The sequence below is a fragment of the Lichenostomus cassidix genome, chromosome 4 (assembly GCF_008360975.1).
Source record: "Lichenostomus cassidix isolate B80296 chromosome 4, HeHo_3.0, whole genome shotgun sequence".
Classification (NCBI taxonomy): domain Eukaryota; kingdom Metazoa; phylum Chordata; class Aves; order Passeriformes; family Meliphagidae; genus Lichenostomus; species Lichenostomus cassidix.
The window spans coordinates 33259174-33269000 of NC_139484.1; the positions used below are offsets into that span (position 1 = coordinate 33259174).

A 9827-nucleotide genomic window follows, 5' to 3' on the forward strand; every position below is an offset into this window, starting at 1 on the left:
TACTTCGCCACAATAACTTTTCTTTCCAGACAGCTAACATACAATAAATATTTAAGCTACCTAATAAAGACAGACAGCAGAAAAATATGATTCAAAGATTTCTCTAGTGGTTTCATTTGTACTGCCTAAAAAACTGCTATTGAGAGTCCTGGTGTGAAAGAAATGGGGTGAGGATTGCCTTCTCCTCTCCCTGGGCTTCCTAGTTGACATTTGCTTCAATATTTCTGGGTGAAAACCAAATTACTTTTGCAAGTAGTCCAATGAAACCATGGCTATCTGTTCCTGAATGGTGAAATTAAATGAAGCTTTTAATCCCAGATTTATTTTAGGGTCAGATTGATAGTTAAATAAATCAAGTAGCAGGAGAAACAAACAAATTACTAAAGCCATTAGCAGACAGGATGCATAGATACAAAACAGAATGACACAGAAAACTTTGCAGTAACTTTCAACAATATGGAAATGGTAAAATCCCACAATTTTTTTTACTAAAAGAAGAAAAGGCCAGATCAGCAAAAACTATCAATCGAGCAAAAATCATTGATTAGAATAAAATTTTGTTGGAGAGTAGTGATCCATCACCTGTAGTAATCCTTAACAAGCACAACAGTTTCCTTGTATTCTTGAGTTAAAAATAATAAATGCTATGTGCTATACAGAACAGTCTGATTTTTGGGAGACGGAAGTCTTGTGAGTGTATTCATATCAACTTCTGGCCTATCCATTCAAACTTCTTTCCACAAATCTCAACTTCCCTCTATATCCTGTCTCCACCAAAACACTCTTCTACCCCAAAAAGTAATAAAAAACCATTTTCTGGAATTCACCAAGCACCAGCAGAAACTCTCATCAAATAGGAACATGTGTCTTCTTTACATAGAAAACAGTTGGTTACTCTGATCTGTATCACATCAACACATGGAAGGCTCAGAAAGATCTTGGCTCCATGTCAGAAAGTGGTACTTCAATAATGAGAGCCCCAAATAATGCACAGCTCTTTTCCAACACTCTCTAACAGCAAACAGATGAGGAAGAAGGGTTCACATGTACTAAAACCCATTTAAGATCAATGAGAAAACAGAACATGCTTTTCTTATTTCAATTTCACAGAATCACAGAATGGCTGAGGTTGGAAGGGACCTCAGGACATCATCCTCTCCAACCTTCTGTTCAAGCTGGACCACCTGGAACAGGTTGTCCAGGACCACATCCAGGTGGCTTTTGAATGCCTCCAAAGATGCAGATTCTAACACTCCTCTATGCTCGTTTCATAAAAATTACATTCACGAGAAAAATTAAGAAGCTGTCTTTAAAATGACGTAAAAAGGAAGATATACTGTGTTGTTTTCAGGGTTTTTTTTTCTTTTTAATTTCTAGTGAAGCCTAAACCTAAATTTTTTACCAAAAAATTTTGTGGTTTTTTTTTTAAATTGCTTTTAGGGCCTTTGCTAATGTTTAAGATTTTGACAAGATTAGTGGTCTATATGATCAGGAGAAGAACTTAAATACAAATAGAACATTGATAGGATTTCCAAGTTATTGCATAGCATACATTTAATATTTAATATATGTACACTTACGCAGTACTTGGCACATTTTAAAAGCAAAACGGGAAATTATGTAACTAAATCTTACCAAAATCTGGAACATATGCTATATAATAGAAACCTTTATTCCTGCAATTATTTCTTTTTATTTATTTCTTTAGAAACAAGGCCTTCCTGTTTGTAGATGGCAATCGAGGATTTATGAACACTCTTTTCTAAGCAGAAGTTAAGATTCATCTTCTGTGTAGCAAACACATGTCTGTAATATTCCATTTGCTCTGTCTTCTAGTGTTCAACCAAGAGTAGTCACTACCACAGCTTTTCTGGAATCAGCTCTTCCAAGAATGAATCCCATTCTGAAGCAGTAAGCATAGCAATACCCATGTCTACTAAACACTGCCTTCACAGACAGCATTAATCATAACCCTGGTCCTAACCTTGTAATATCAAATCGAATAAAAATCTTTTAACTACATTTGAAAGTTTCAGACTCTACCCTCAAAAATGAAGATGATAAATTTTGCTATCCCAGAAGGTGCACATTAAAAATACCTAAATTTGCAAACTGCAGGAAGACAGTGACACTTTTGTGGAATGACACTATCTTTCTATATATCTACATGCCAAACCACTAGTTTCTGGTGGATTACTAAGAAAGAACAAATCCTAAAAACAAACTAGTGTAAACATCCACTACCATGTAAAACACCTTTGGCCCCTACCCTTCAAACCAGAAAGTAAATGCAAAAAGGAAAGACATTTAATCAGGCATAAAACCCAAAACAAACATGTTTAAAGGAAATTTAAAAATTATTTCACAGGTAGAGTCCTGTATCAAAGGAAACAGCTTCCTAAAAATGCATATTAAGAAGCACATCTGAAGGCAGTACTAACCCTTGTTCTCCTCCATGAATCCTTCTTCTCTTCCATGAATTGACACACTTGGTCTTATAAATAAATCTGCAAAGAAAATAAGGAGCCTGAAAGGGCTAAGTAAAAACAATTAACTCAGAAACTTTAGGGAAATATGTGTCTCCTTTCTCTGCATTGTTCCTGTGGGGACATAAATGGGATTTGACCCTAGCTGAACTTGGCCTCATCCCTAAACACACACTGTACACACTGAGAAAATGCACTTAATCAGAAATGGGCAAGTACCAAATGAGAAAATTCTGAGGACTGACTCTGAGATGAAAGAATTTTGGCAGCTGTTAAAAAATTTTAGGTCTGGAAAATGTACGAGAAGGTATCCAGGTGAGATTTGCAGTGTTTCCTAGTGTTAGCAACATTAACAATAAATTCAAGTTAGTTACAACATTGCCAGCACAGTCACTATGGAATTATACTACTTCCATTATGGGATTTGGCAGGTGGTGGCAACTGCAGTTTTAAATTAAATTAAAGTAAGTATGAGATACAGGTTTTGTATGTATACATTTCATGCTCTAGGAAAAAAAAAAAGAACAATTAGGGAAAAAAAAGGGAGAAAGATAAATCTCTTAAAACTGCCTTAGTTAAAAAGGCATAAAATTACTTTTTATCCAGTAATAAAAAAAATCAAATAAATGAGTTTCAAATAACTTGAAATTATCATTTAACCAGGATTGACATAAAAATCTAGGTTCTAACAGGAGTACAGTATTAAATAATTTCTCATGAAAAAATAAAATTACATTTGAATTGTTATAAAGGTCTTTTTCTTCACAACCATGTTAGAGTAAATTAACAGTGACTCCTTTATGTCAGTCAAATGTTATTAATGTCAAAAATGTTGGTGAAAGAAAGCTTACTATTTTTACATCCATTTTTTTAAATACTGCCGAATGAGATCCTTAAGTAGGATGAACAATGCAATAGGACAAGGGGCAAAGGGCAGAAACTGATGGATGGGGAAGTTCCACCTGAACATGACGAAGAACTTCTTTACTGTGCAGGTGAACAAGCACTGAAACAGATTGGCCAGAGAGGGTGTGGAGTCTCCCTCACTGGAGATATTTAAGAGCTGTCTGGACACAATCCTGTGCCATGTGCTCTGGGGTGACCCTGCTTGAGCAGGGAGGTTGGACCAGGTGACACACTGGGGTTCTTTCCAGCATTACCCATTCTGCAATTCTTTGTAATTCTGTTACACGCAATACCAATTGAAGCCAATAGGTCACGCAGTATTTTTTTCCCTGAGGATCCAGATATGGGTTTCCCTGTCCTATTTGACAAGTAAGGGTGATAAGCCCCTCAGGTGCTCTTGCCTACCACTAAGTTTCCCTTTGAAGAATTTACAAAGAAAGTCAACTATGGCAAGACATGCAACCTGATTATTTGTACTTTTATAAATAATTAGACAAATTTCCACTAGATGAGCCCTCTTTCAGGGAACACTCCAAAGAAACAAGTGTGACAGAAAAGGTATTATAAGAGGGAAAATAATAGTGTGAACTTTTCTTAGTCAACTGCTTATTCCCAAGGAATATGAAGTAGTCCATTTGCTGCTGCACAAATCATATGTGAAGGGTCTTCTGCTTAAAGAGATCTAATTGAGCATATGAAATACTGAGACCAAGAGCAACCTTGGAGCCTGAGTGCTGAGTAATTTCTAGAAGAGTGGAATTATTTAGAGACAAAAAGGATAAAAATGAAGGTGTAGAACAGATGTAGATGCATGGAGAATTGATTTGTACAGCAGATAGCTGTGATGATTTGCAGTAGATAATAGCTTAGGAGAGTAGAAGAACAATGATCAGGCTCTTCACAGTCTTCACAAAAAAAGAAGTCTCGCCACTAAAATCACATTTAAAAATGGGAATAAGATATTACAGTTTAGATAAGTAGGAAGATATACAATTGAAAATCATACCTGCTCTCTTTGTAGCCAAGGCAAATTTTTCAGAGCATGTGTTGAATGCTTCGCGAGCCTGCTAAGAAGATGCCACTTGAAGGCCAACTTGTAGAAGCAGAGAGATGTGTAAAAAAAGTTCCAGTCTGGTTCTTTTAACAGCTTCAATAAGGATCTAACATATTCTTTCATAGTTAGAAAAAGGACTAGAAGTCACTTTCTGGAACAATGAAACAAATAAACCTGAGCAATGCCTAGAAGCATATTTATATTTTGTATTTTATTACTAAATCACAGCTGAGTTATCATCTTCCATAGGGCAAAGGCAAAGCTCAGTGGACATCACTTCCTTTGGTTCAATGCATCACATCTTAGATGCTCTGGCATTCCTTTACTGTGTTGATGATCATCTTTTGTGGCATGTGAAATTGATCCTACAGAACTCAAGGGAATGGAAGAAATGATACTACAGCATATTAACACACAAATTAAGCACTTAAAAAAAGAAAAATCACATGTTGAGAGATATGCATTGCAATCACTGTCTTAAGGGAGAGTGACTGGAATTTCTTCCCATGAGAAAAAGGTAGCTTTGGCAATTCACAGATGTTTGCTCCATGAGCTGGTGTAACCCCAGAAATGTTTAAATTTAATGTTGACTACAGATTGATGCAGACAAAGATCACAAAAATAACAGAGCCTTTAGTTAAAGTAACAAAGAGCAAGAACAGTGTGAGGCTTTCTCACCCTCAATATGTTGTTCTTTTCCATTATTCTGCATTGGTAGTTTACTATTTTTCACACTTCGGCATTGTTTTTTTCTCCTGTTTACAATAATTTACTTTTTTTTTTTTTAACAAGAGCTGCACCAAGGACACCTTAGAAAAATTAGAGACAAACCTCACAAGAGCAATATGTATTTCTTTTTGAGACAGATAAAATGGTAGGGAAAAGCAGATGGCTATTTTGGGCTAGTCCAGCCAGGAGAAATGCAAAGTTGACACAACTGACAGAGCAAATATCTTTCATAAAGATGAAGTACAGAGACCAGAGAGGCCACTGTTGTGGGACTATCCAGTCTGTATAACGTCACTATGCAAAAAGAGAAACATTTTTCCCTTTCTTCCACCACACTTGGGCAAGCACAAACAGCAGCAGCACCACAAAGCCCTCAGGCACATGCAATTCCCCTTCAGCAAACACTCTGTGTACAGCCCAACCCTCTGCTGAGACATCAGCTTCACAGGAGCAGGGAGGACAGCACAGAGATGAGCTCTGCCAGGTAGCAGAGGTGTCCAAAACACTGCCCTGCTCATGACAGCACCATTCGTTCTGCTGTGTCAAAGGACACATCAAGGCTCCTGATGGCACAGAGCAAGAAAAAGGCCTATCTCTGTACAGCAGTAAATAATAGGAATTTTGTGCAATTTTATTCCTGCTGTTGAAGATTATTAGGCCTTTTTTCCCCCACTGTTATGTAATGATATTCAAGAAGCAGTGGAGTTGGAGACAATTTAAAAGAAATTAACCACTAATTAACAGTAATAGACATGTTCCAGATTTGAAAGGGGGGAAAAAAAAAAGAGCTTCTTTAACTCACTTTCTCGCTATAATTGAAATCTAAGTATGGCAAATAACAGCTAACCAGGCAGCTACTCTTTATGGTTATGATGCAAGTCAGATCTATGAATCAAAGGAATGAACTGGAAATTAGGGGATCTGCTTATTACCTCCTTGGCCTTGAGACATTCCTAGTGTCAACGATGACATTTTTTATATCTACAAATTGATACAGAAAATTTATTTAGATGGTAATACTTTTTATCCATTATTGCTGATTCAAATGAAAGTAACTATGCAGAGTCTTACCTAAATCATGCATTTTAAGCTGCTGTGCCTTCAAAAGAGCCTCATTCCTATATTCTGGCAGGATTTCTAAGGACAGATCCTAGAGTCCTTACTGTTGAAGGCAGTAGTCCTGCTCAACATTTGATCTCCTTCTTTCATTGGAAACTAGTCTATGTTTCCAAATGCATGGGGGAATTGAGGGAAAGAAGTTCACTTGCACATGAAGAAACAGCCTGGTACCATCATCTTGCTCTGTTGCAGTTCATTTCACATTGTGCATGAGTTACACTAACCTATGAACTTGTGATGTCCATTTAGTCACAATTAACTAGTGATGACACAGCCCAGAGACATTAGCTTTGCACAGATCTTCATCACACTAAGCAAATATGAAAACTCCCCAAAACAAAATAAATACATAACCTTCCCTATAGATAAATTTGTTTTGTTCAGGTAGTTGCCACACATGTTACAACAATAAGAATTCTTAAGCCAGTTTTAACCATTTCAAATTCAATACTAGAATGCATGCCTCCTATGAATGAAGCATGGTTTTTACAGTAAGTTTTTACTTTGGGTGATTTGGCTTGGATTTATTCTAGTGGCATCTGTAAAATCTTCAAGACAAGGTTGTTGTCTTCAATAATGAATGCTCACAGTAGAAAACATAAAAACTTCACCCAACAGATTCTGAATTAAAGTATGTTTCAGTTCCTTAACACTAAAGCAGCACAATGGAATTAATGTGCATTAATAAATTTTATTACAAAAGTGCAATAAAACTGAGCAAGTTCTGAAGGAGTTTTGCATAATGCTCAAAGCCAATCAAATTTGAATTACAGTATACTTTCAAAGAACTGCACTATTCTTAAAAACTAAGGAAAAAGAATCATGGCATTATGGTTGCAAAATTGGACTCTTCCTATACATTGCTATTGCCAGGTGTTTTTTGAAACAAGAGAAAATCTCAGTAATCTTTGCTAGCTTTCAAGCAAAATCAACATGTTTTAATAAGCACTACCCTCTTCTGACACCCCAGACTCAAGAAATCTTCTTGTGGCCTTCCAGCCCCCTCAGGCACACAGAAATCAATCAGAAGTATCACATTTACAGCAGAAGAGATCCAATATCATCTTCTTCACAAAGACCAAAGTGCAGCAGACAATCTCACTGAAACACATCAGTGAAATAAAGGAATTGAGAGTCATCCCAAAAATGTGTATCTGACATCAATGGCAAGACCTATAGAGCAGACCCTCAGTGCCTTGTGCTGGGTACAGCTGGCTCTTTCAAAACTACACTTGCCTGATGAGCAGAATAATAACCTGAGTTGGAAGGATGAGCATTACCTTATTTTTTTTTTTTAAATTCAGCAGACTGCTGAATGCTCCATGAATTTACAGAATAGCTGTGAACGTTACACGCAGAGAGGGTGAACAGGTGACATCTCTGTCCATCTTGATTTTACCTCATATATTTCAAACATCTTGGTAAAAATGGTTACAGGCGTGAGCCCCAGTTCTGTGCATATCCCTGTCTGAAGTTTTAATCAGATTTTTCTATGGAGTTGTATGGAAAGCTGGTGAAAAGATGTAAAATGTCCTGCATTATTACTAACACTATAGCATGGAGGTTCTTTTTAAAAATAGGCACGCATATTTCACTTGTAAAACTCACCTTCAAGAAGACACATACCATGCAGAAGTATCTTTTTCTGGATTTGATTCAATTAGCATCTGAAACACAGCAAAAAATTCAAGTGGAGGTGTCATCTTATAGGCTAGGCAACTCTGCTTTCCATTCTTGCTCCAGCTCCTTAACTTCAGAGTAATTTCTACTGCCTTTTAACCGGATGAATCAACAAATTAGCAAGCTGCACCTACCCTGCACAGCAAGTACAGAGACACTGTTAACAGAAGTCCAGTTGTGACAAAAGGTTTCAATTCAGCATGTCCTTGTATTTGCCTTCAGGAGGGGGCTGAGTTTTTTAAAACTTGGTGTTTTAACTACTCACCCAGTGGCACCTGTTAAATTAGAGATTCTTCCAATCCATTGTATTCTTCTTCATGTTAATACCAATCTCTCTTCACACAGGAACTTGTTGACAAACTACTTTAGTGTCCAGTGCACTAGCTGAAATGAAATTGTGGATGATTTGCAACTAATATATTTAAATTAGTGGGAAAACAGTAAAAAGAATTAAAGTATTTCAAATAAATCTGTGCTTCCATAGATTCATTTAAATCTAATTTTCAAAAGCTTTTCATAATTAGAAATATACACACTGCTGTCATGAAGAATATGGAAATACAGATACTTTTTTATTTCCTGTGAAGCATTTAATTAATCCACTTCCTAATATACTTTTATTATTCTACCTGGGCAGTGGAATTTTTAAATAAGGATAATGAAAATCCAGTTCTTATCCATGTGCACAAAACAGGCAAATATTTTCCTACTATCATTATGGTCCACCTTCTTCAGTCTTGTACAATAATTTGATTTTTGTATAAGCAAACTAATGATGCTAATTCATTTACTTCTAAACCATGCACATTTGTGCCTCAACCCCAAATACGCCTTTCAGAGATTAAATAATATTTTATTGCACTGAGTTTGGTATTCCTTACTATTCAATGAAACTGAAAATTATAATTCCACATATTCTCAGAAGAGCACAAGGATTAATCACCATGTCTGAAAATCTTCAAATTTATATCGCTATCTTTGTGTGTTCTATAAATACATTTGCAGAACTGTGAGATCAAGGAAAAAACCAACAAATGACAGCAACACTGTAAAAATAGTCAAGGGCTCCTAAATGCTTTCTGCATGACTGTAGTCATGAGGACAGACATCTGTGCAAATTTCTGTGTTTTATGGAAAGAAGAAAACAACTTCTGAATGGTTTAGGTATATTTAGTACATTTATATTATCAGCCCTTGCCTTTGTTTATTCTACCTGCTCCTGATTTCCTGCATTTCTTTAATCCAGGAAAGAAGCACAGAGTGAAGTAGTTTCCACTTCATTTGGTATCATGAAAGATAAGCAACACCACAGTATTAATCCATAGACAGTTACCTATTTTATAAAAAATGAAAGACTGTTTTCAAAGGAAGACTAACAGTCAATTAACCTCTACTCTGGCTCTTCCTCAAGAATACGTAACAATTCAATTTTTTGTTGTTGCTGTTTTAGTTTTAGACCACAGAAATTATCCAAAATGATCCATATTCTCCACTGTCACTGTTCTTCAGTGAATTTTACTATCTTGACTCAGTTCTGAATTTATGATAAGTAGCTTTAATACTCAGGGACTAAAACGCATGCATACTCCCTCCTCTTTCAGTTCAGTGAGGAATTTTCAGGGAAAAAAGAATATAAACTTCTTTCATGCTCTTCTGCATGATAGTTGTTTTCAGAAAGGTCTTCATACTGCTATCCCTTTAGAGAAAACACATTATGAATTCTCTTTATATTATTCTCCTAATATCAAAAGTTTTAATGAAATGCATTTTCAGTTTGTCATCTAATGACCGCTTGACACATTAAAAAACTTCCCCACAACAGTACTTACTGTATCAGCCAATAATGACAACAC

At 36.1% G+C, this 9827-nt stretch overlaps 1 long non-coding RNA gene across 2 annotated transcripts; it reads right to left on the minus strand.

Moving 5' to 3' along the window:
• Window positions 1-1739: 1739 nt before the first annotated feature.
• Window positions 1740-6498, minus strand: LOC146438221 (uncharacterized). Of its 2 annotated transcripts, XR_014852036.1 has the most exons (4): window positions 6247-6498; window positions 5978-6060; window positions 2442-2507; window positions 1740-1903 (listed from the first exon to the last, which is right to left on the minus strand). It is a non-coding gene; the product is annotated as an uncharacterized LOC146438221 (long non-coding RNA). The 2 variants fall into 2 exon arrangements; XR_014852035.1 differs by lacking the exons at window positions 1740-1903; window positions 2442-2507 and adding an exon at window positions 4719-4811.
• Window positions 6499-9827: the final 3329 nt, after the last annotated feature.